The 27,654-nt window shown below is 36.5% G+C and overlaps 2 protein-coding genes across 4 annotated transcripts in view; one reads left to right on the top strand and one right to left on the bottom strand.

Annotated features, from left to right (window-relative positions):
* LRRN3 (leucine rich repeat neuronal 3) overlaps nt 1-14,180 on the bottom strand; it is a 36,510-nt gene extending 22,330 nt beyond the window's left edge. The window contains exon 1 of one of the 2 annotated variants that reach the window (XM_052667951.1): nt 13,621-14,180. The gene's annotated coding sequence lies outside the window, so the exon portion shown is untranslated. Of the gene's footprint in view, nt 1-2,917; nt 3,028-13,620 lie in introns of those variants that run through there. The other variant, XM_052667952.1, reaches the window with a different exon arrangement.
* The window catches only part of IMMP2L (inner mitochondrial membrane peptidase subunit 2), a 446,117-nt gene that overhangs the window by 207,258 nt on the left and 211,205 nt on the right, over nt 1-27,654 (top strand). The window lies entirely within an intron of this gene.

Raw genomic sequence — 27,654 nt, 5'->3', positions numbered from 1 at the left:
AATTCCTCCATGAGGAAAAATTTGCACCCATTGACATTCATCAATGCTTGCTGAATGTTTATAGAGATCAAACAGTGGTTATGAGTACAGTGTAGTGATGTACAGTGCTGATGACAGCTGTCACATGATGAAATGAAGAGAGTCTCGGTCAGCTCATCTGAGGAAATTTCTGGATTATGACCATCAAATTCTAAATGGAGATGACTGTTGACTTTGAGGTGTTGGAAATGATGGTGGCAACATAGGAATATTACGAAGTTTGTGTCTGGTGGGCCCTGCAAATGCTCACAAAGGAATGGAGAGAACATCATATGCAAGTTTGTTGAGAACTGTTGAACTGATACAAGGCTGAAGGTGACAGTTTCCTGGATCGCATCATTACTGATGACAAGATGTCAGGTAACCACTATGAGCTGGAGTCAAAATGACGGTCCATGGAGTAGAGACATGAATTCCCTACTGAAGAAGAAGTGTTTTGTAGCTGATCTATATAGCACCTAATCACAGTTCATTTCATTTATGCAGGGAGAGCAGATAATTAAAGATTAGCTTTGAAATATTTTTATTCTCACTCTGAAATAGATCTTTACCATTGACCGATGGAGGCAACTGGAGTTCCATCTTCTGAATATGCTTTGGAGGTGATATCTCCTACCTCACTAAAGAAGTTTTGAAAGTTTTATTCACTTTGTGTATGGCATAAAAATATGCTAGGAGTATAATAAAAAGATAATGTAGGAAATAACTGTCAAATTGGGCAGAATATAAATTCTTCCTCATGTAACAATCTTTGTTTATAATTTACACATAAAGCAATAAAGAAAATCAGATTGCAGAAAAAGATAAATGCAAAATTTATAACTTTTCTTTCTTTAATATCCTTTCTTGAAACTTTTGGAAAATACATGTATATGTTGTAACACAGTTCCCAGCTGTCTGTGGTGTTACAACGTCCTGGTTAAACTGCATGGTATTTTTGTTCTATAGGCGTCTCTGTAACTCAGAAGTAAACTGAGGAACATGTGGCAGTTGCTAGGGTAACCATTTCTTGCATTTTGCATAAAAGAAAATAATCCAGGAATAAAGCACACGTAAATTGGCAGTGTGGAAAGTGATATCACATCTTCTTTCACATTCTCAATTCGTTTTTGTATGGCTTTTTCCATGGTATTTACATAACAATGAATTAGATCTGCTTCAACTTTTACCTTGAATCTCCCTGTACTCCTGTATTTAGCCTAGTTCTGGAAGTAATTTAAGCATTCTGCTTAAACTCTTTTTTTTGCCCTGTCAACCAAGTTACTGTCAATAAGATATAGCTGAGACTGCTCTAAGCGCCGGTTCTGTTCTCTCTGAGTATGATTATCAGATCATGTAAGCAGAAGCGAAACCTAATTTAAAAGTTGTTTCATGCACTTAAATTTGACTTCTTGTAATTGATCAAATTCCATTATACATCTATCTTGAATATGAGTATTACAGAAGAGCCAAAAGGCATTTAGAAAGCTGAGATTTTGCTGCTCACAGAGGAGTCCAATTTAGAGTCTGTTAAGGCAAAATTTTAATCATTAGTAATTAATTCTGTGAGGTTGTTTTTTTTTTTTTTTTTTTCCATGAGAAAACTCTCATTGTTGTAAGAGGAAATAATTGTATCATTGACATGCAGGTTCAAACTACATTAAAGTACTTACCCCAGTGGGTGGCATCAAGCAGTCTTTGTCAGGTAGATGTAAAGAACATGGCTAAAAAGTAGTTAATGGCACTGTGTTGGTATTATTTCAGTGAAACACCTGGTGCTTCTTAAACTTCTTTGTACTTTATAATTCTAAATTCAGAGTAGTATACACTTGTGTTTAAATATTGGAGTACAAGCATGATATAATACTCATGATTAATCTAAACAGTATCATTTAATATTTTCAAAAATATTTGTCGTTACTATGTTGTCAAATAATAATTTGTACTCATGGTAAAGAACTGAGATGCAAATTGTCTGCACAATTGGATTTAGTTTTACGAAAAGTACTTTAAAGGCTTCCCAGCCCTTCCTCTAAACATAGATTACCATGATTTTATGTATGTTCAGACCCTGGAGCTAAAATAATGTCTTATGTAGAGGACAACATAAGAGAATTATCTGGAATTTGGTGCGGTAGCTTTTTTTTCTTTTTTCCTATTTTACACTATTTTACACTGCATGACTTAAGTGAAGCTATATGTATATGTTTATAGCATGGTTTCAGTTTATAATCCTTTGCACACTAGTGTGTTTTTTCAAAGCTTGAGAATAAAAATGCTGTTCATTTAATTATCTGTTTAAGTGTACTCTAAGTTTTTGGTGACTCTAATTGACCAGTTCATGTTTCTTAAATTACTCTGGTAGAAGTAATTACTGGATGGATTTTGATATTGGAGATAACTCTGAGAAAATCAGCACAAATAACAGCTCTAAAAAGGCAAGCTTCCTCAGCTGAATCACTTCTTATGAAGCTTGTTGCAGGTTTATATCACACAAAGAGAGAAACAGATTAAGTATATTCACTACATAAAATACCACAGTAGGAAGAGAAAGCTGAAGTTTAGAGCTTAACATGAAGCAGTCATTATGTTAATTCTCATTCACAGTTGCTAATGCTGTATTTTCAAGACTGTATGAATCTGTAGAGCGTCAGATTTGTGGAACACACCGAACACCTGGCTGAACAGAATTACACAGATTATAGATTAAGATGGTAAAGCTCCAGGGAATCAGGCTTTTCCCCTTCTAGAAAATAGCTATTTTCTATTATCTGAGTAAACAGTATTTTATTTTAAAATTTTAAAACAAAATAGGAAAGTTTTTAAACCATTTTTAGTATTTGTTAAGATGTGGTCAAGTTACCCTTGTCTTGGTGAGTAACAACAAAGAAAATATTACCTCATGTTTAAACAGTAGTCTGTCAGACTGTCTGCCTTCTCAAAATTTTCAGCTGCATCCCACTGAATTAGAGACCAAACTCAAAGCATTGTAGAGATTAGCAACATTCCTTTCAGTCCTGGTAACATCTTAATTGCTCTCATCCAGTACAGTCATAGTGAGACATCTAAGCAGATTCTGATGAAGACAGCTGCAGATTGTTGACTTGTGTTTTATGACACCTTTGTTGACGAAGCAGCAAGCCCCTCTACAGAAATTATCTGGAATTTGGAAAGGATCATAGCATCATATAATATTTCAGATTAGAAGGGACCTCAGCAAATCTCTAGTCCAATCTCCTGCTCAAAGTAAAGTCAGCTGTTATGTCAGACCTATGGAAAGTAAAACTGAGCTTTGGAGTTTCTTACAGTTGCTGTAAAGGATTTAATAACATTGTCCTGAGACTTTCCCATTTTGAAGATATAGCAGTTGATTTTGGTTTGTGTAGATTTGATGTTGTACATTAAACACCAATAAAAAATATTTGTAATCAATGCTAATGCAAGTTTATTTTTAATTGAATTGAACGTTTTCCTCAGCCTTTAGTATTGGTTACTCATTCTCTCCCCTACTGAAATATCTGTGTTTCAGTTAATGATGGAGTAGATGTCTCAAAAAATGTATTGAGACTTCTTGAAAGTTTCACTGTCTTCTATGGGAGAGGCTAAACAGCAGTATTGAGAAACTGTACCACAGCTTTGATGAGCTTATGACTGAATGGTTGTAGGTGGCCTACAGTCTCAACATAACCATTACCATTTTTGTGACAGATTTGAATCAGGTATGTCTGATGTGTTTTTGCATCTAGGTCTTTGTGCTCTTCCTAGGATTGATATAATGACATAACAACACAAGTCCAAAGCTCAGCCAGCAAAGTCAAAAGAGCCAGGACTGCGCACAGCTCCTCAAAGGAGTGAGCATCCTGGGCCTGTGCTGAAATGGAGACTGTGGCTGATGAGCAAAGAGTTCTAGATGGGACACTGAAGATGTGCAGACACTCGTGACCCTGGCACTTGAAACACAGCTTATAAATCCCTCTTCAGTGAGAGTTTAATCACTTTGACTTGACGTAATGATACCTGCTCTAATCAACAGCATATATTCACAGTGCAAAGTCATACTCTTCAAGAAACATAATTCTTTTTGGAGAGCTGACATTTAAAAGAAAGTAAATACTACTGAGACCTAATCCATAGGCACTTAAGCTAAACTGAAAGATTTTCGTGGTCTTTGTGAACTTGAGAAACTGTCAAAGCAGGGATGAAAAGTAAAACTTGAAGAAAAAAGAAAAAAAAAAAAGAAAGTCTAAGAGTTTTCCAGGACTTAAGAGAGTGAAAGGTCCTGCTTTTCTGTTCTAAAATGAGATACCTCTGTTGGCATAACTCGATTGATGAAGCTTGACTTCAACTGAGAGGATAACCAGAGATTCAAAATGCACTTAAGGACCGGGGCAATGTGTGAGAAATTTAACATTTCAGCAATTAAATTGTTGAAATTGCATATAACTTTGCTTTTAATCTACTTATGGTTTACTGTTAAGTGAACGTTTATGAAATGTTCATATGTATGAAATATTCCCAAATTTAAATGCCTTAAAAAGGCACCACAATCTGGTTTGCAGTTGTAGCACAGGCAATCAGCAAATTAAAAAAAAGAAAATAACAAACTATTAGAGGAAGTTCTTTCATGTAAGTAGCTAAGAATAAACTGAAAAACCTTTCCCTGACTTCTGTTTTCAAAACCCTTAAGGCAAATACGCAAGAAAGATCATTTTATTCTATTTGAATTGGTATTTTCCCCATGAAATCATACATTTTTGATGCTGCACTGTAGAAAAAATAAAATTCCTTTAGAGCAGCTTGTAGGTCTAACTGTTGAACAGGGTTAGTAATAAGTATAGAACTTAGAAATGTTACCAAATCAGAAAAGGACATACAAGAGCAAGTATTATAGTTTCTATCCATAAAATGGAGCAACAAAGAATCTAGCACTAGATTACTATTGTAATTATTACTGGAAATGTTCTTTAATGTAGACATTGAAATTTGCCTGTTTCTTTATTACACCTAAAAATAAGTTGAGTAAAAAATACTGTCTTTTCTCCATAATGTCAGAGATGCCTTGGGTAGCAGCTGGAGAGCACAGATGAAAATATCTAAAAGAAACAGTACTTATTTTCATTTGCTTTGGATTTACTCCCCATAGTGACAATAATGATCATTAATAGAATAATGAAATTATTGAGACATGCTTTACTATAGGTGAATGGAGCATTCTTAAATAGGCAAATATCAATGTCTTAGAAAATTTTTTTATAGGCTGGACAGGATGGATTTATGCAACAAACGCGAAGATCTGAGTGTCTGAATATCTCAGTATGAATGTTTGTTTTCTGAGACACATAACATTATTAATATATCTAATTAGTGAGAGAAATGTGCATAGGGCTAGAATGGAACTATGGAGAAAATAGGACACAAGTCATAAGCAGTTTAGCCAAAAAAAATAAAATTAAGTTGGAAGTATCCATTATGACAAAACATTAGAGCCAAAGTTTTATTGTATGTCCTTCCTCTGAACTTTTGGGAGAATTAAGTGGAAATCTTAATGGCAGGAATACGTTTACATCTTTAATGTCCATATTACTTGGAAAAACTTTGCGTTTTCCTGATATTTTTGTGAAGTAGCAATAGACTCCAGTTAGCAAATTAATTATAGCAATTCTAAAAAATCTAATCTAAAACCTAATCTCATTCCACTCACTCCCAGATATTAAGTTGGGAATGTAAATACTGATGTTTTTATGGAAAAAAAAAACAACCTATGAAATAAGGAGAACCACGTGTTTCAATTTACTTTCTGTGAGGTACATTTCAAGATAAGGTGCATTTTAAATAATGAAAAAGCTTGCATCTCCTTATCAAAACTGATAATATGTCATTTGTTGTTTCTGAATATTACAGTTTCCTCACACAGGCAAAGGAGAATATACAGTAGTTGCAAAATGTTTGGCATGATTTTGTTTAATTAAACTCAATTTGTTCTGAAGTTGAGAAATGGACTTGTTTCCAGGTTCTCAGCATGGTTCTTGTAAAACTACTTAGCCAGTTTTTCTAGGGGATATTGATTGTGATTCCAAGGTGTTTTTTTTTTTCATCTGAAATCTTATTTTTCAGAAATTTTGGATATCCATCCAGCTGTTTTAGAAAAGGAGGCTGGACCATAACGTGTAGGAATTAGAATTATTCTCAGTAAGAATAAAAGGTCTCAAGGATCTTTTCCTTTGTGGCAGGAATGGAAGTGAAGCAACATGATGAAACTTGTGTTTCTGGTTAGAAATATGGTGCAAATAGTAAAAAGCAAAGGGAATAAGCTTTTACAAATCCCTTTTACACTGATGTTAACATCAATGGGAATTCTGCCATTTACTACAAATGGAAGTGGAATTACACTCAAATATATCAATTCTGAGTACCATCTGTGAAAGGTTTCTGGATTGTTCTAATACAGAAATTTTAATGGTAGTAGTTTTATTTGTGTGTTTTTAGCAGACCGTTCTCTTACAATTACTTTTACACTGAACTCTGTTCAAATAGTGTTAATTAAAAAGTAGAAACAAGCACACACAAAAAAATTATCAAGAAGGAATAAAGGATAACAATTGCAGGTGAGGCTCCCGTAGTTGTTTTGATCTACCCTGGTTTTACTGAGACCTGTGCAGCAATATACAGAATCACAAGTGTTGGAGATAGATGACAGGACAACTTATTCTTCAGTTCCCAACTTATCTGTGGACTATGGGTAAAATAGCAGACAGCCTGGGAGTTTTTAACCAAATTTTCTTCGGCTTATTTCTTGAAGTTGTTTTGTCATGCTCTAAAGGCTTTGAACCGTCTATACCAGTGTGAACACAAATTAATTAGCTCTTCTGATTGTTGCTAAGATAAAGCAGTAGTGAGGATGTGGTCCAATTATAGTATAACTTGCTCTGAATGTTGGATTCTTGAAATACTGAGGAAAGTTCGCTCTACTAATGTTAGTCTATGCATTAATATCTAAGGGGTTTTCTTCTTATCAGTGTGGGTATTGGGTTTTTCTGGTGTATGTCCAAGCAGGACATTATTTCTGAGGCTGTGGAAGTGAAAAATGTAGGTCTAGTGCTGTGCAGCCCCCCATATTACTGGGCTGTACTTTGTGCCCAAGAGAAATAGAATTCAGCAGCTTAGGTGCTGTAGAGCACAGTACTTTTCCTTATGCATTTTTGCAGTTAAAAGTCTAAACTAGAATAATAGTGGATATCCCTTTCGTCTCTTATTGCACAATAAAAGCTGAATGACTGAAAATGTGTGTTTGTCTGACATAATATTGATGACTAGGTAATCTGTAGCAAAGCAACATTCAGAAGGATATGTTACCTGAATTATACGTTCTGGGTGAAATCGCTGTTCAGACAACCATTGCTAGTTTTACAGATCATTATATTTGCAATTACCTCATTCTGTCTTCTCTCACCTCGTAACGATACCTCTGCAAACTGGCATAATAGGCATTAATCTTTCCCTTTCTCTCGAGAGTTGTATTGTTTTGGTCTTGTATTTGTGCTTTCTGGTAAATAACTGGCCAAACAAACTCAAATGGAGTTCCAGGACTGTCATGAAACAGCTACTGTACAGACTCAGCTGTTTTTTCTCAAAGTTAATGTGGCACATCCTGTATGAAAATAAATACATGTGCTAAAAGGTGTAGTATGCTGAATAGTATCTAGGACAAAGTTGCAATGTTACACTTAGAGGGTAACCAAAATGGGTATGCTTTGTTATAAACTGATATGAAAAGGGAGTTACACAGATAACATCCCTCAAGCTGCACTAGTAATGAAACACCACTTGACTGTAATTTTATTTTCATACTGAAAGATTCTTTTCTGCTTGTTTAGAACTTGGTAAGGGTAAACCTGTTGCACTGTTCCTGAAACACTTTTGCAATGGGGAAAGAGGAATAATTTTTGAAAGACTGGTTGATTTCTGCATGGAACATATGACAAATGGCAGTTTTATATTGTGCAGTGGGTTTAGAGCAGTTGTACAAAGAAGAGAAATCTTTTGGAGGTTTAGCTCCATGGGAGTGTTGGCTGGAGTAGGCTTTCCTGCTTCTCTGCTCCTGTGGCAAGCAAGATGGGGCCAGCAGGGGTGGGAAATTCAACAGCTAATGCTGTACGTATTGGAAACATGGAGAACGAGCTCACTGTTTGGTGTAATCTGCAAAACTTGCTGATGCTTGATGTGATCTCTAGAGAAAGCTGCTTTCCAGAGTGGAGAAGTTCAGGGGCCTGCAATAACTTGGCAACAGGAATGAGAATGGGGTAGGAAAAAGAATTAATATCTCTATATCTCTAGTCCTCTGATTTACAGATATGACACTGGCTAAAATGTTTGCGAAAAGTCTCTGTTTACACATAAAAATTATCCCTGTCAAGACAAGCAATTTTATTAGAACTTCAGGTACAGAAAAATCACATAAATATGATATAAATAGTGACATGAATATATCTCTATTTTCAGCTGAGATGTGTTATTGTACAGCAGAAGCAGAAACATTTGTGTTTATCCTTATTCAGGGAACAAGTTAAACATTTGCACTTATTTAAGTGCCTCCCAATTGAGAGATATATTTTGCTTGCTGTCTCAAATATGGATGACTTTGTGTTTTATCACCAGGATTACAAAGCCAACCAATATGATTGCCAGCTAGGATTCCCTCAAACCTCTCAGCACCACACTAAAAGAGCCCTGGTAGTTTTTGACATTTGTGTTGCCAACACCTTGCCTTTGTAAAAGCTATTAAGAAGACTCCTCTTCCCCAGGTTGCTGGCTCTGCTGTGGTGTTTTAAAAGACGTCTCAATGCACAACTTTGCTTCTCATTGTGTGTTATATTACATGTTTTTTGTTTTTTTTTTAATCTGGATTATTAATCTGTAATTTATTCAACAGGCAGTTTCTGAAATTGTCTGATCCCTAGGCAGAAGATTGTATAAACATTTTTTTGTAATACTGATAACCAAATATCCAAGGGAACTTTGGCACAATATCAAGACACATTTTCACCTTTCCTCTACCAAAAGTTTGAGATTTTTAGACTCCTGGCAGAGTCTTATTTGTCTGACAAGTACCCTCTAGTAAAAGACTCCTGTGGTTCTTCTAATAATCAATAGATACTTTGGAAAAAACAGAATCTCTGTAGTATTTAATTTGGCTGTGCAGTATTTAACTCTAAGCATAGATGCTTACTCAGGAAAGGGAACTGGTAAATGATTTCTTTTGTACCAATGTTGTCAAAAAATGTTTCCCAGTTTCACTGGGATTGTGGGAGTTGAAAGCAGAGAAGAGGTAAAAAATCTTCTCTGTTCTAATTCAGAGGTCAGTTGAATTAAGATACCATTAAATTTGGGGCAGATATTTTAATGAATTCCATAAATACAGCAGATGAATAGAAATAATGGGAGCACAGAGATCTTATTTCCTTTGAATTACTGCTTGTGGCCAAGCAGTTACTGCAAGCAGGCTGGCTGAAAGAGAATGAGTTATATTGAGAGAAATCTTTGGTGAAGAAGAAATATTTCTAAATGAAGGATAATTGCTTCAAGGATGCATTATATAAATATATATTTATGAAACTACACTTCCCTTTCACTTTAATGTCTGTGCAATTGTGCTGTGCAGCAAACCAGTTAGCAGTTTTGGGAACGCTAGGGGTGAGTGCCCATCTGTAGCTTGTTCTTTCGAGCAGTTGGTAAATTAGAGCTAAGAAATTATAAAATAGAAGTAAATGAGCATAAGTTTAACTTATCAAATAACATCTCCTTCACTTGTGTAACTACAGCATGTCTTTAAATTTTGAGAGAAGAAAACATGCACATGTTGACTTTCTTGTTTCATTTGCTCTTCATTTTTGTTATGGTTGGCTTATTGTATAGCACCATTTTCCATATATAAAGCACCATTTTCCATATATAAAGAAGAGTAAATCCTGTCAGAGGAGGCAAGTGGATCAAGCAAAATTTTGAATGCAGTTTGTATTTTGTGCTTGTGAAAGTGCTCTTTCCCACCAGGTAGCACACTCAGCTACTCCAATGGAACCCAAGGTGGAATAATTTTATTGACTCCCATACTGGATATTCCTTTGGTGCAGATGAATACAGCTCCATTTACTGAGACAGCAAAACTTATCACTTCAGGTCAGTTGAGGATATGAATTTATTGTGGTGATAATGGTGACACTATGTATAGATTTGTTGTGGTGACACTAATGACATCATTTTTAGATTTTGTGTATTACACTGAAGTTCATACTGTTTGTTTAAGTAAAGTTTTTAGCATCAAAAATATTACCAAATGTTCATTGTGAACAATGATGTTTCACAACAATGGCATTTCACAGTCTGTGGGCTAGTCAGCTGAGTAAGTAAAAGGCAAGGTAATTTGGTTTTCCAGGTACCTTACTGTTGTAATGAGAAGTATTGATTTTCTAGTAATACTAATGTGTTTAATGACCTTTTTAATGACATCTGTCACTACTGTTTCTTCTCAAATTCTACAGGTATCTTAGGCATTTTCCCTTCAAAAAAAGGAATGGATTTTAATTGCTCGTTATATTGTTAGAATGAGAACTAGTACTCTTTTTAAAGGAATAGAGGGAATTAAAAATATGGGAATTAAAAAAAATAGTTATGTTTTAAAAGTTACACATTTTTAGACAAATACACTTCAGAAAACAGTTGCTTGAACAATACGTGTCACTAGTTTGTCACTGTCAGATTTGGCTAGTTGTTATATGTAGAATTGAGAGTGGAAGGGTTTGCTGAGATACCTTCTGGCAGCATCTCTCTCAAGACTTTTCTTTCTTCTGCTTCACCTTTTAATGGTACTAAGTGAAGGAGGGATATATGAATTAACAAAATCACTGATGTACCAGAACTTATGAAATACTCATTCCTATAGTTTAAACAGTGCTTGTTTGTCAATGACGACATTACCTTCAGAAGTAAGATAGAGCTTGCCTTAAAAATCTCTGTTTTCTACTGTCAGCTGCTCTCAAATTTGGCTATCAAACGCCATCTGTTTAAAGGCACAGTGGTGCTCGTCAATGGATTAGTGTCACTGGAAGTGGCTGCAGCACTGCTACATGGCTTGCTCTCACTTCAAACACTTCATTTCATCCTCTGTTCCCAAGGGACGAGTGATCACGAGTGATCACAAGTGATTTGCAGGACACGAGGATTTTCATAAGCTGCTTTTCTTCGTCGGTTAACAAAGATTATGCGTGATACGGATGACCCGCGTGGCAGGTAGCAGCAGCGCCTGGCTGACCAGATCTCGCTCGGTGTCGGAGCAGCTCTTCCCGCTCCCGGCCCACCTGCAGGCACGGCCTGCTGCCGCGCTCAGGCCCACCGCCCGGGCAGGCGGCACGGCGCGGTTGCTATGACAACATCAGCCAGTCCCCGTCTGACACAACCACGTTACTGCAGGAGCTGGTAGGGAGCATTAACCAAAACAGTCACCCAGCACTCGCGCTGGCGCGCTGGTTGGGATCGCGTGTGCCGTGCGCTCAGGTGCTGCATCTCCGCTGCATGTTTCTCTGTGCGTGCATGTTTGGAAGAAACAAATTTTGCTGAAATGCTGTGGCATGGCCATATAATATGTTAAAGTAGTGCGTTAAAGTATGGGTGACCAAAAGCAGTGTAGATTAGTGTGATGTTACCCATAGCTCCTTAATTTTTCCATTAAAATGAGTGAGAACAAAGTCAGAAAAGCTAAGCATGTAGCACAGTATACAGTAGAAAAAGTTTCATCTGAGTCCTCCTTTGCATACAGCATGGAGAGAGCAGAATCAGGCTCTCCTCCTTTTTGCATACCACCTTCTGCAAAGAAGGTAGCTTGAAGGTCTGCTTTTAGCAACTAAGATGCACATGAAGTGTGGGTAGAAAGGGGATACTGAATTAATTGAACGGGGGGTTGTGGTTCATGTCACGAAATAAACCAGCTTGCTTTAACAGATTTCATACAGCAGCTGAAACAGAGAAAGCGAGCTTGCCAATAGCAGGAGCTAATGCTTCAATACCTTTCATTCTCTACTCTGAAAAGGAAACCTCTTCTTGAGCTCATTCATTTTCCAGAGGGAAAATCGAATGCTGTGGCATATTGTCAGAGCTGCTTTATTGTCACCATTTACAAAGGTCAGCTGAATTAATTGACTTCTTACTCTACATATTGTTAAGCTACCCATTTCCTGACATTTTTGGGAAGGTGGCAGGCTTACAGCCATTGGCTGTCTGTTTCACAGTGTTTGTTTCTGAAAACACAGTAACGGAAATTACAAATAAATAATTGTTCTGCTGCAACAGAACAGGTTCTTTATGATGTTCTGCAAGGTGCACAGGGTGAGTGGTGGTAAAGGGGGGGAGGTTGAGGAAATAATCTGTTTATTGAGCTGTTTATAATGCAGGCATAGCATTCTAAAAGGCAAATGAAAACATGCAGGAATATTACAGATTTTTATTTTTTTTTCTTCACTTTGAAGCATGCAGCAGATACCTAACCTGTCTTTTTCATGGTGTAAACTAAAATCTCTCTGGCTTTCACTGGTGCATGAATCACAGATCCATTCTGATGGACTTCACTGAATGTGTTTTCATCTGAAGGGATACTAGGATACTGTTATACTGCATAAAAGAAATGACACATACATAAATACAAACACGTTGGGCAACAATATTGCTAGCATGGAATTTTATGTTGATTAAAGTGATTATTAATCATTGCTGTCTTTTTTTCTGGTCTCTCCCAGACACGTTTACTGCCCCCTCAGCCTCCCTGTCTTGGGTTCTTCTCTTTCTGAACAGCAGTGCTGGGCAAAAACTCAAAACTAGACATGTGAACACAAAGACAGGGAAAGCAAAGATAAACAGTCTCATGCCTTCCCATGCTAAAGCAGGCACAGCTTTTACAGTGATGAATTTGAACAGTCTCCTTATATGAAAGTACACTTTGGAGGCACCCTGCTGTGATCCTGTTAATTACCAAAGAAGATGAGAACTCTTCTGCTTAATGCGATCCTTTTTACCTAGCGCGTCCGTTCCAGCTGCATCAGTAATCAGACATTCACACTGTCCCTTCTGACTGAAAAGGGGATGTTTTTAAAGCGAAGTCATTTGCCACAGTCCTTAAGATGTAGCCTGGCAGAAATTCAATAACTGTTTGTGATATGCTCACTCAGCCTTGCTACTCTGTGGGCTTTAGGTCCTGACATAAACAGCATTTCCCTTAATCCTAGCCCTGGTGAGAAGAAAGGAGGCTGTCCTGTGTCTTGTTTTATTGGTTTCAAAACACAGAGCAACTGTGTAATTTGATTTTGCAACTGAAACATCAGGGGGAACGTTCTCCCTTTATGATTTGGTACCCTTTGATGTTCTTTCAAGCTAACAAATGCACAATTCATATACTCTCACAAGCATATTTAGATTATCTCCGGCACAAAATGCAAATTGCATTTGCATTTCTGTTCAGAAAGTAAAATGTGAAAATATGCTAATAAAACTTTACAAAAAGAAGAGAGAGTTCACATGTTAAGATATAAGGACAAGATAGATATTTAAAGAGGAACTTACCTTTCGATAGGAATAGTTTCAGAGCTGGAGGAGTTCTCGCATCTCAGTAATTTTGATCCTCGGTTCAGGCAACCACATACTTGTATTAAAGCCAGAGTCTGAATACGTGTGTGTATGTGTGGGTGTGTGTCTAATGGTATATAATACAGAGATGTATCTATCGATATCCTACAGCATGAAAGACTCTCTGTGCTGCCAGCTGAGATCCCTTATGTTTGCCAGGGCGCTGTTGCTGCCTGCCTGGCTGAGGCTCGCAATCCAGCGGGGGGAGCGGGAGCGAGGGATCGCTGCTCGCTAGCTCTTATTTCTCCTTGTTTCCATGGTGGTTAGCGGTGCCTTGTCCGCCCTCTGGGCTGTCACTCTGACATGGTGCTGCCTGCTCAGCGGTCATTAATAACTGAGCCCCTTCCACTCCCCAGAGAGGAGCCAGTGCTCCGGCGTGCCCAGCTGCAGCGTAGTGCGCGGCTGCGCCAGCCTGGTTGGCCGTGGGAAGCTGTCTGTTACGTGACACTGATGCTTCAGGGACGGATGCACGAAACAAGCCTCTGTATGCTCCCAGACACCTCTTCCGATTTGTGGGAGTTACAGGACGTGGTTCGTGTTTTCGCAGAACAGCTCAGAAGGTCTAAATTCCTTATTTTTATTATTTTTAGGGCTATGTAAGGATGTTATCTGTGTTGGGAACAACTGATTAGAGATCACTGAAGTTCTGCAGAGGTTACTGCAGTTCAAGGGATGCTGTCTGTGGAACCATTCAGGAAAATTGCCATCATTTTGCTGCTTTTACTTTTAGCTTAAGTAAAGGATTTTTCATACTCCTTTTCCAAATTTTGTTACTTACAAATATATATGTATATATTTGCATGTTTATTAACAGAAAGTAAGAGTAATAACACACCTTTCTCAGAAACAAGGAAAGTCAAGAATGAATTGTGGAAGGGGTTGGTGAAATACTATCAGTTTCCTTCAACGTCTCTCTACCTGATTGTCTCCTCTGTGGCCATCCAAGTATGTAAACAAAGGGCTACGCAGATTTTTCCCTTCCAGCCTTCCTTCTTCCTTTGCTTTTCCTTTCTCCCTTCTTTGTGCCATGTTGTTTGGTTTCAGTTTTTATCTTTTTCCTGTGTGAACAAAGGGCATACAAACCATGGAGGTTTCAAACATCATGAAGTAATTAAAAAATCTTTTATCAATTTAAGGGAAATCTATACTGAAATTTATTATCCCTTCGAGGTATAAAAAACAACAAATGCGAGATGCCGTTAGGAGAAGTTTTTTGTCATGCATACTGTTTTTTTATGAAGGAAATTATTTGGTAGTGGAAGACTGGCAATAGCAAAATGCAAAGAGTTGTTTGTCAACAGGTCGGAACTGAGAAAATATTGGCTGTCTTGCATGAATTCAGCATTCCAGCCCTGATTGACACAGGCCACCCTCTAGTGGAGCACAGGGAAATTTGGTTCACATTTCACACTTCTATGTTTTTTCCATACTCTCTAATAACAGTATGAAATATTTCTAAATATTTAGCAAACAATGTTAATGTACTTCTTGCAACAGCAATAGCACCACATTTCTATTATGAAATGTTTACTATTTTATGAAAACTCTATTTCATTTTGATTCACTGTGAGATCGTGGACTGCATTATTTTTGTTTTTATTCTGTCAGAAAATAATTTTACACTTCACAAAATCACTTACTACGTAAACTGAATTAATGCAATGGCAACTTCTTAAATGTATTTCTTTTTTTTTTATTTTTATAATTGGCTAGGGAAAAATACTGTATAATCTAACTCACTGGTACTTACGTTGTTGTGGCTGTAATAAAGCAACAGCGTTTTTTTCCTTCTTCTCTAATTTTTGAATACTGCAACTAGCATAAGTAAAAGGTACGACTTTATTATTCTTTAAAACCGTGTGCAATCCAGTTTTCATAAATGCATCTGAGTAGAATATGTCATACATGAAGTACGAGCATTTAAATGACAGGTGGAAAATACATATAGTACTCTAGGGTGGGTGGAAGGCCTGTGGCCCTTCTTTTTTCTCCCATTCCTTTATTATGGACCTTTTTTTCCCCCTAAAGTGAACTAGAGAAGTATAACAAAGCCACTTGGGGCCAGTGCATCTCTAGCTACCTTCCAGTTCTTTATGCCTTGTGCTGCACCACAAGCTGGAGATGCAAACTGTTGTAAACTTCCCAAAGTGAACTTATGAGCATTCCATGCTGCTCATCTTAAGAGCCTGTTCTGCTGAGACGGGGCTCAGGATGTTTCAAGAAAGCACAGCCAAAAGCAGGAAAAACGAGACTGCTTGCTATGCTGCATCCCATAGGAAAAATGGAAATCCTGCTTTATTCCAGCCATGTATTATCACACCTGGCCCTGGACAAAGTACATAAACCTCTGCTCCACGCATAGGTTGGGCAGGGGGATGAGAAGAAGGAAGTTAAAAGGAAAGATAAAAGAACTGCATAAAATCTGGACAGAGTTGAAAAAGGGGAAAAGTTCCTTTAAAACTGACAAGGTGTCCCTACTTCTCTGATCTCATCCCATGGAAAAATTAAGATCTGGAGTAAAGGGACTGCTGCTGTTTTACATAAAGATTTCTTCTGTTTTGCCCCAACCTCGCATACTCACAATCATTCATTCAAAATCTGGCTTTCTAGTTAGCATGAGAATCATGCAAAATCATATTCAGTGATTTGACATGTGAAATTAAGATTATGTAAGTGCTTCATTTTGGTTGATTGGTATGGACTGTGTAATTAGAAGGCTAAATAATTAAATCAGTTGAAGTATACTTGCATAAAGAAAGTGAGTTCTTATGATAGAGTATATATGCAATTAAAATACCTCCTTGATAGGCATACATTTACATATTAGTTAAAATGTTATTATATCATAATAAAGTTCTGTCTCATAAAAAAGTGAAATAATTGAATTTTTTAATTTAGCTGATGCAAAGAAATAATTTTTTTTCAAACTATCTGCTGCAGAAAAATACCTTTTGTAACAATACAATCACGATGATTAGGATTCATTAAGTTATTTTCCTGCTGATTTCAGTATGATGCTTGGTGGTTTTAAAATAGCAGTGTAATCTATTTCACCAGAATTATATATATAGCTTTTTATGTTACAAGATAGAAAGAAAAAATCTCAGACTGATGGAGATATGATGAAAGTAATGTATGCTAGCTCCAGGTATCTATTTTGCATGCATTTTATCTGATACTGGGTCCACATGATAATAAGTAATTATTTATCTGGACAATTAGTGTGATGCATAAAAGCCTTAGTTATTAAAATACAACAGTTCTATACCAGCATTTTTCTTAAAACTTTAAAATTGAAATAAGATTTCAAAACTTGTTTTTTGTTTTCTGGTGGTTTTTTTGGTTTGTTTGTTTGTTTGTTTTGTTTGTTTGTTTGTTTTAATTAGGGTGAAGGATGGAGCATCTCTGGCCTTTTATATCCTGTAGGCTTATTGTGGCTCAGGGATTTGAGGACCATTTCTAGTATTTTTAGTCTCAGATAACACAGCTGTAGTTAAAATGCTGCAAATGTTTAATATAAATTGTTCAGTTTAAAACTGAACAAATATTGTGCAATTAAATGAAAAAAAAACACAAACACAAGTATTTGATTTAAATTCTAACATGAAACACTTTATATTAAAATTAGCAATTACAAAATTCTTCTAAAAGTGCTTATCCACACTGATTATGTCCACATGTAAAGCAGCAGATGCATTTTAAGCAGCTTTATCAATTATGAATACATTTGCCCCTTCTGAGGCATTTACATTTACTTTCTGAGGCACCACAGTGACAAACCGAAGGGTGAAGTGGCGACTCTTTGCCCTCTTCCTTCCTATATCCCTTAGAGCAAAAGAGGAGGGAGCTGACGTTTGACAGATGAATTCTCACCCATTCTGCAAAACATTTCTCCTCTCGGATCTGCCATGTGACGTGGGGGGATGTTCCATTCGGGATGAATGCTGGAATTGTTCAGATTCAAGAAAATCTATCTTGTGACTTCATCAATGAACTTATTAATTGACTTAATAATTATAGCCAGTTGTCATGCATGATGTGCCTTAAAGAGAGACAAAAAGGCCGCTGCTTCCTGTAACCCTAGCAGCATATTCAGTGCTGTTTATGCAAGGGCATTAACCTGACACTGTCACATTCCTTTTTAGATATTATGGCAACTAACTATTGACATTTTCCTAAGGGCTATGCTTCCATACAGACGATAGTAACTCCTGTTAATGCGTCTCCCTCTGCAATTGAACCATTTATTCATTGCAAAAGCAATGCTTCAAACCTGGTTCTTTGTCTATTTTTTATTTTTACATATATTTTTTTGAGATGGAAGGCTTATTGCCAGCAATTAGTTTGAGCTTCTAAATTAGTTTGTACTTCATAATGGAGAGTGTTGTGCTCACCTTACTTAACCCACTAGCAACTTTGTTTTATTAGACCTCAGAGTTAGTATTGATAGGAATAAAGCAGATGGAAACAAACCTAGGCCATGAACCTATAAATAATTTCACATAAGAATAAGTTCACATCTACACAAGCACTAGATACTACATTGAAAGCTATGTAGGTAGTAGATGCTCTACAGCTTGGCAAAACTGGAATTGCTTAGTAAAAGGAGCTGTATAGTACAGGCAAATTCAATCACATGATGTGGATGAATGAAAGCAGTGATGATCAGCCGATGCTTATCTTGGTGAAGGAGGAAATTTTGCATATTCTAGCAAGTTCGCTTATTCATGTAGCAGTTATGTTCTATGAAACAGAAAATACAAGCTAATACATACTAAAGTATGATTCCTTGTTACAGGTCTCAGTACTATGTGAGCCTTTCCGAAGAACAGCATGAGTCTAAAAAATCTTAGTGTTTTTTTTCGTACTGGCACCTGTCAGGTCCAACTTGGAGTAATATCAAAGTTCTTCTAATTTTTGTCTCTGGATCTGTTTACATAGGCAGGAATCTCTGGCATAGCAGCATCCTCTGAAAGCTAAAAATGAGTCACACGTAGCAACCACCACCTCGCTATGCTGCGTAGGAATCTTAATGAAGATGGAGTAGTGAAAAACAGCTAGAGAGTTCTGTGCAGCTGGATTAGATCGATGAATTATGGGATCTGTGAAGAGGTTTTGAACCTCAGTGTATGCTTTCAGTTTTAGATTTCATCTATGCTTTATGTCTTGTGATCATGTCTCAATTTTTGTAATCTGTAGTAGTTGGACATAGTTTATTGGGATCTTCAAAATGGTAGTTTTTTAAATCTGAGATTCCCTTCTCAATTTCATGAGGATCTGCCTGGTGTTCGTGAGACTTTATGCATGCATAGGATATACCTTGTAGTGCCATGGCTGCCTGAGTTTGTCTGTGTCTGTGGCTGGTGAAGGAAGAGGTGGCAGTAATGATTTAAAGGTAGTGCCTAGAACTTTCCTCCTGATTGCAGCCTGTCATAATTCTTGCAGCTGGTGAAAAGTTGTGTCTTAATCAAGAGGAATTTCTTCAGTTTTTTTTCTCATATCTGTTTTCCTTTCTATGAAGTATTAACTGAATTTCTATCCGAAACAGATTGACACTTTTTCTTTTAACAGTGTGTGGCACAAGTAGCACATGATCAGGGAACTTCAATGCTATTTTCTTATAGTCTATTGTAGTTTAATATTAAAAATGGATGGACAACAATACTAATTCTAGATTGTTTGCTTTTCATTTACATAAATCATACTGCTGATTTAAAAATCTGTACAAGCTTATTAAGCTGAATATTAGAACTAGAATATCATTTTGCTCTCAGTTGTTTTTGTTTTGAGATTAAGACAAGTTTCATAGTAGTTTTCCCATGCCATAAGTAGCATTCTCAAGCTGTGGTTATAGATAATTTCAAGGCCAGGCTGGATATGGCTCTGAGCAGCCTGGTCTGGTGGTTGGTGACCCTGCACATAGCAGGGGGGTTGAAACTAGATGATCAGTGTGGTTCTTTTCAACCCATTCAAGGCCATTCTATGACTCTATGATTCTTCTGTGATAATTATTACTAGGAATTTTGGTGGTGACGAGGAAAAGCGCAGATATGGGCAATGTGTGTTCAGAATATGGTTAGCTAATGATAGTTCAAATCAAGTACACTAAGTTATTGAAATGAATTGTGTGCCAAAGTGAAGTTCTTAGCAGTTTACTTACACAATTTCATTTCTTACAATTTGCAGATCTAGAAAATTAATTAAAAGGTTACTGAAAAATGCATCAACACTGATCAGAAAACCAAAATGTTTAATTAGGAGTACAGAAAATGTTTTCATTCCCTTCTGTGATTTGACTGCCAAAAATGGTGGGTGCACATTAAGTATATTTTGTGGTCTGTTTCAGAAGTTACCTTTATAGTAGTAAAGGTACAGTAGTTGAGTATAGAAAGAATCGTGTGCATAATGACTTACTGGAGGAGGAGCTGTTTCAGAGACTTTCACATAGTTCCCATTACTAAGGAAACCATTTATTTTGTCTGTGCATGTTTTGAATAGATCTCTCATTTGAAGTCTGGTGCTCAAACACTGAGAATTGTATGATAGCTTTGAGAAAGAAGCGAAGGAGACAAAAGAGTCTTAGAAACACCACTTCTTTAAGGAATACAATCTAAGAGGATTGTATTGCATGGTGATAAAAGTGTATGCATCTATTAATATTTCAGGGGAATATATCTATGCATTTTATTTTCTTTCATTCCTGCTAAAGAATAGAAAGTTTTAATAAGTAAAATAGGGATAGCAAATGTTTTGTCCTGCACTTTGCATGCCTGTATTGTAAGGACACTTGCAAAATACAGTGAAATGTTCTGATAGTATCAAACATGAGTTCTGATTTTCATTTGATGAAACGATGTGTTGTGTTAATTTGATGTAGGAAGAAATGATGATAATGGCTAAAATAGTGCTGTGAAGTTGGCCATGGACTCAACAGTTGACCAAACCCTTGCTTAGAAAGTAAGCTTATGTTGGCAAAATTCCTATATTGAGTTTAAGGCATGAGAGCAACCCTACAAACATACTTACATTGTACCGGGGTCAGCATATTTCCCCCATATGAATGGCGCCTGTATTCTAGTCAAGAACTGACTAAATCCCTACGTTAAAAATCAAATGCAAAATTCACTTATAAATCACATACTCTCGAATGCTCTGAAGTAAAGGGTTGCATTAGTACCAGCAAAAGAGTCTGGTTTGTGGTGATATGTATTTAAAAAGTGTAAGTGCTTTGATCATGTGGAGCTGATGCCAAACTGTTCCTTACAAATGAAAACTGCACACAAATAAGCTGCAAGTGTCAGAGAGATGTAGTAATCTGACAGATAGCTATGTCAGGGAGCTATAGGGAAATTAAGTATGTGGTCAGTTAATGTTCTTATTCAGTGTTTCCTATGTCTGCATTAGCTTATAAGTTAGTTTCTTTGTCAAGTTAAGTAGACCAAAACATGACAAAGACAGAAATTACTGTTTTAAGGGCCTCCAAACCTGTAACTCTGTAAAGTCTTGTGACCATAACAAGACTACTATACAAAATTAACTTCCTGTGAAAGTAGAAATAGAGTCTATACCTCGTGAGCATTAATGTCGATTTAAATTAATTTGAAATGAGAAGTTTTAAGTTGTCAAAACTTTTGTGTGTGTCTGATGTATCTGATGAGTGATTATTCTTAATGTACACTGCATAGTTCATGTATTATTGTGGGAGATGGTACTTCTTTAAAAACTAATATGCTTTGAGGAGGTTTATGTGTGTGTTTCTCTCATCCAGTCTCATACAGATTTTTCTCATTAAATCCTTGACTATTTTACGAGGGAGAGAATGACAGCTGTGGCAAAGTCTTGACCTAGGCGAAGACTTTTGGGTGAAGGAAAATACATGTATTGAAATTACAAAGATGTCGTAATACAGTTGTTTCAGCTAAGAAATATCACTTTTTAACATTCCCAAATATTTGCGTTGTTTCAATGCTTTACTAATTGTACTTGCTTTCTACTGTCCTTTTGCAAGGGTTCATAACACATTTCAAGGTAAACTAAAAACATTGTTGTTTTTCATTATCCTTAAATTTATCTTTGTAGCAAGAAATGATGTCTTCATTTCTTTGGAAATACTGGCAATTTCTTTTATGGTCTAACCTAGTGTGTTTCCAAAAGAGTGATACAGTGTTCAATTTCTCCCATTACTGCAAAAGAAATCAACATTTTTAATAAAATAACTGGAATAGGAATTCTTAGGAGATGCTAACATCTGTTTTGTTAGCAAGAGAGTCTGTTTACGTGATGAGAACCAGGTAAATGTCTTTGAAAGTGATAGATACTTAAGAGTTATTAATTGAATTTCTAATCCTTCTTTCCAGAAAAGAGGAACTTACAGTCTTCAATAACTCAACTTAAAAATTTCGGTAGGAATATAGAATGAATAATGTAAAAAATATTTCAGTTCCAAGTAACTGTTATGATGACATCACTGTGAGGAGAAGGTGAAACGCAGATAGTAAAAGAGAAGGAGGGTGTTCTCCCTGTGCTGAGCTGCTCAGGGAAATATAGGGATATCATTCAGAAAGGCTGTTTGAACTTTAATAATAGAAATGGGATTACACACCAGGTAGTCTACTATGAAGGGTCATTTGGAGCCAGTAACATGCAATTCTGCTGAGTGCGGGCTTATTACTTAGAAAAAAACGACAAAGTAAAACGTGCCTCTTTATTACTAGTTGATCAAGAAGTGTGAACTGAGAGGACTGCAGAACTGTGAAAAAGGCTGATATGATCCTAGCATGTACTGGGAGAGTTATTCCAGTAAGGGCTTGGTAGCATTTTGGACATCTGATTTAGAGTAAGTTTTTCTGTTGCGGTTTTGTGTTTGAAAAAACAAGGTGAACTCAAGCTGGAAGACATGCAATTAAATACTGTTCAGATGATGGCAAAGTCTTACAGGGACTTAAAGAATCTTATATATTGCAGAAGAGTTAGAGAGAAAATAAGATTCCCGCTGATAAATATATCCTGCTGGTACACATTGAGATGTAAAGCTATAAGAAAAACAAATGTGTTAATGTCTGTGATTAAACTTAAGTGCAGAAAGTTTTTTGTTTTTACTCTTCAAGTTTGAATCATGACATCTTGGGAGAAGTTTCCATTGGAAATAGTTTCAATAGAAATAGAAAAACACAATCACGAAGGACAAGTCAAAACAACCACAACCCAGGGGAAAGAAGCACCTCAAAAAGAGAACTGAACAAAATCCCCAGCCTTTGAAGATACTTTGTTGTATTTGTAAAAGAGATGTGTTTACAAGTCGCTGGCTTCATGCTTATAGAGGAAGGGGTCAGACTTACCATTTTAGGGATATCTTTGCAGAGCTTTAAAAACGCTACTTATCAGGTTTCTGTATAAATCCAGTCCCTGTCTCGGTGTCATAAATTCTGTTAAACTCTTCTTGATAATCTTGAATATTGAAAGTCAGAGAATTTTCTGTGTGCCCACCTGGTGGGAACATTGTTTTTTCCATTGTAAAACAGCTTCTCTCAAAATTTATGCCAGCAAGTAAAGAAAATACACATTTAGTAATATGTATTTATTTACCATTGTAAAGCTATGCTTTACCCATCACTAGCTAATAGAAAAAAGAATTAGAACAAAAAAGGAAAGTGATATCCCAGGCTATAGCCTTCGATTTTCAATCCTCTCCCTGTTTCTGGAAACAATAAATCCCTTGATAATATTATCCAGAAAAAAAATTGTTATCATAAGGCTTATATTTTGCCCTGATTTTTGTTCCCATCTTTTTTTTTTTTTTTTTTTTTTTTTTGAGCTAACCAGGCTTCCCAGGTTGAACTGCAGGAAAATCACAGAAAGCCCTGTGTGCACAAAACAGCACAAGTAAATGCATTACCTTAAAGGCAAATTCCAAATGCCTCAAAATGGGCTAACTTTTTTTGGTGCAATCATTTAAAACTTTAATTTTGCTGACATTTAATTTTTCTGTGAGTAGCTGTAAGAAGTAGTTATAATAAATCAGGTTTTAGAAAGATCTATATTTTTTCATTGGGCCTTAGGTTGAATTTCTCTTTAGCTAATAAGCCACCTATATATTCAGCCATCTTCTGAAGTGGCTTTAATAGGGAAGTACATTAACTCATTTCAGATTTTCCTATAGAGATACATTCATCAAGGTAACAAACTTGATGATGGAAGAACGTATGTGGCTCATTACTGCTAATTCAAATGCTGTGCCAAATGGGCTTTCAGGAACCAGAACACGGGTAGTTTGGCCTTAGTGAAATAATTATAGTGTTCAAACTGGAAACCCAACAAGTTAAAATGTCTGGTCGAAGAGGGAGAAATCAAACTGCTGATGCATTGTCACATTTTTGTTAAATGTATTCTCAAGCCACATATTTTTAGCATGGCTACTTTTATTTCGAATGGAGACTATTGAATGTAACATAAAGGAGACTTAGTATTACCATTAACAAATGTGCCTCAAGAGTGACCTGAATGGTAGATAACTTGATATGTCAGGCAGGAGCACTAACTTTTGTCCAGGAAAGAAGATTTTAGTAATTCCATTAATTTCACTACACCCTCTTGAGGGTGTCTTGGGTGTGAGTGCAGCTACTTTTGGAAACAAGCCAAAATCTTCACTGCTGCCTACACTGTACTTCAAAGACTTTAATTGAATATTCCTAACCTGGCTATACATGCATTTCCTTTGGCTTTGGGTTTCACTTTCTGCTGATTCATCTTCCTGGTGCCCGGCCCTTCCAGTCAACGAAGGTATCTTCCATGTGGTTGTGCAAAGCACATAGGATTGTTTTCTCCTACCTTGTTCCTAATTTTGAAATAAAGTAGTCAATCCTACTTTCGCCTGAACAGAATATTCTGAGTTGGAATGGTCCCACAAGGATTACAGAATCCAAGTCAAAAACTAAACCCTATGTCTGAGAGCATTTTCCTAATGCTCCTTGAAATCTGGCAGCTCAGGGCTGTGACCACTGCCCCGAGGAGCCTGTTCCAGTGCCCAACTACATTCTCGGTGAATAACCTTTTCCTAATACCCAACCTGACCCCCTCAATGCAGCTCCATGCTGTTCCCTCAGGTCCTGTTGCTGTCACCAGAGAGCTGAGGTCAGTGCTGTCCCTCCATTCCCCTCATGAGGAAGCTGTCTTTCCTGCTGACTTCTCAAGTCTCTGTCTTGCTAGCTTCTTTGTCCTTACACTAGCTTCTGTCTTCTTCCTTTTTAAATTCAGTGAAGTCATTATCTTCATCAGCCACATTCAGGGTTGTCAGAGGAAGGGCTGGGCTTGGCTAGTGGTTTGCTTTTACAACTCTTAACACGTGACCACTGTGATCTCGAGATACTGCTGTCAGTTCAAGACTGACAGCCCAAGGTTCCTAGATTGATCCAGATTTCACTTCTCTCCACACAGAGTGTGTGTGGGGCAGCTGGGGATGCCTGTATAGATTGAGTGCTGCCTGGTCAATGCCTGCCCTCCTCACTGTGCTGGTCCTAGAATCAGATGCTTCAGCCCCATTTCTCAGTGTAAATTGTAGGAAGGTGAATTCATGGATGCAGTAAATTTTTCTTCCTTTTTATTCGGATGGAAAGGCAGAAAGAGGTACAGCAAAGCGTATGATTCACAGATAAATGCTTTGAAAGGTAAATATTCTTTGAAAAGTAAATATTCTTCCTTGAATGAACTTATGAGAGAAACTTCTGCTTGGCATGTGCCAGTATGACATGTTTTCTTTGCCCACGTTCAGTACAACTGTAAAACTCCAAGATTCCTAGGCTACTGGTAGCACCTAATATGCAGTGTGTCCCTCTATGCAAATTTTCATACTGCTCTGTGCCTTGAATAAATTTTGTCCCTATAAAGTTGGAACGTCTTCGTTCAGAATTTACAAAAGCCCATTTAAATATTTATTTATAAATTAGGCTGACATTTTTTTTTTTTAAATGCTGTATAGATTGCTTTTTTTTTTTTTTTCCCTGGGAGGCTAAAATTTTACGGTCTTGGCTCAGAAGAGGTACAATATGAATTATTATCCTTTTTCAGTACAGTTTTTATAGTTCTTCTGAGTCAACCTAAATGACAAATGCTTTTCAATGCAAATGTAAATGACAACAAATTAAGCCTCTTTTTTTTTTTTCTTAATACACAAATCACTGAACAGCTAAGATGTACTAATTAGCTGGCTTCAATTCAAAGCAAGTGGAAGAGTCTAGAATTTTAAAACAAGTTTCCTGACATGTGAGGTATCTTCTGTGTAGGTTAGTAAATGTGAGTTACTAACCGCACTTGTATTAGTTTGAGCATAAATGTGTCACAACCTTTACATACTATGAAAAATCAACCCTTTAGAAGAGCTCCAGTATTAGAAAGCTCTGTATAATACATGGCAAATCTTTTTGTTCTGAGAACCATACTTCTGTTATTTTACCTGTGTCTAAATCTTGTGAATATTAAAAATATTAAAATTTTCATAAGTTTTATAAAGTGCTTAAAAAAAGAGAGTAACTGCTTTTAAAGAATGAAAGGCTGCAGGTTTGTGTATTTGAGAGCACTTGTAGGCTCTATAAATGCATACCTTTAATGCTGCGTGATTCAGAATTTCAATCATGCAGTGGGATAATACTGTCTCTCTAAAGAGCTTCTTGAAATGAAACATTTAGTAACAGCAACATGGGGCTTATTTGGTAGCTAATTTGCAGTAATCTATTGGTAACATCTCAAGGAAGCATGGGATCATTCTCACTTTCATTGACAAATAATTCCAAAACATACTTGTTGGGGCTGAGATAGATGGTAAAATAAAATCTTTTATATTATGGGATTCAGAATTAAAGTTTTATACTGAGAAATTTACTTCTGATTTTCTTGAAGCCATGAAAAATGTGAAAAGACAGCTTTCATAGTAGCAATCACTGTATACACCATGGTCACTTTTCCAAGACCAATTATAAGCTTTCTTTTTATATTCTTGAAAAGCATCTAACCCATAAGCTAAATTAAATACTAACGAGCAGTATATGTAAATGAAAACATGGATAATATGTCAGTTCTGTTGAAGAATGTTGTGAATTACTGACTTCTCTATGATCAGAATTTCGCATCTTGGTTTTAGCCATGTTAGGACAAATTAGTCCAGTATGAAGAAAAGATGAAAGGGGTTATTTTTGAAATATTCAGCTCTAACAGTTAATTAATGATTAATATACTCTATGTATTTCAGGATGCAATTTGATGTAACACTGCTCTTGCACACCTGTATCCTTTTTCTTTTTGTGTATGGGTGTGTGCATACACATTTGTAATGAATTTGGTTTTAAAAAATAAAGGGTAGCTGCAGGTGGTGTGATTCCATTTTCCATCTCTGTTACCCTGTGTTAGACAAAAGACATAAGATGAATTTTTTTCATGATTCTACTTTCAAATCTTTTTATCACTTACAGTTTCATTCCTTATGGCTACAATATTCTAGTTTTTACTATTCCCTGCTTCTACAGCATACTACACAACTTGACTGGCTTGGAAACTTGAGTCAGTTACTAAACTTGGTCATCCTTGCAATAGTATATATATATGTATATAAATAAATTTTATATAAGATAATATAAATTTAAATAAAGCATAGATGTATGCATTAGAACATGTCTTAATTCCCTAGAAGATAGGCCTCTATGCTGGTTCCAAGCAGTGGCACATGCATGCAACAGAGTAGAAAACCGTGTAAATGTGCAGACATCCAAGAGGGCTTTGAAAACACTTAATTAGCCTAATTCTAATTAGCATGGAAGGAAGACATTCTGATCTAGCAATTCATTTCTGAGTTTCAATCCTGGCACTGTACATTATACAAGGTGCTCTCAAATTAAGCTCCAGTGTGAAATGAGATTCATTTTGTAGGAATATAAAATGAAAAATTTTACAGCTATTTCATATTTCTGTTCTTCTATCAGGTTA

Source organism: Tympanuchus pallidicinctus, unplaced genomic scaffold (genome assembly GCF_026119805.1).
Source record: "Tympanuchus pallidicinctus isolate F22 unplaced genomic scaffold, pur_lepc_1.0 scaffold8, whole genome shotgun sequence".
Taxonomy (NCBI): Eukaryota; Metazoa; Chordata; class Aves; order Galliformes; family Phasianidae; genus Tympanuchus; species Tympanuchus pallidicinctus.
Note: the sequence above shows the minus strand (reverse complement) of the source record. Positions and strands in the feature narration are given on the sequence as shown.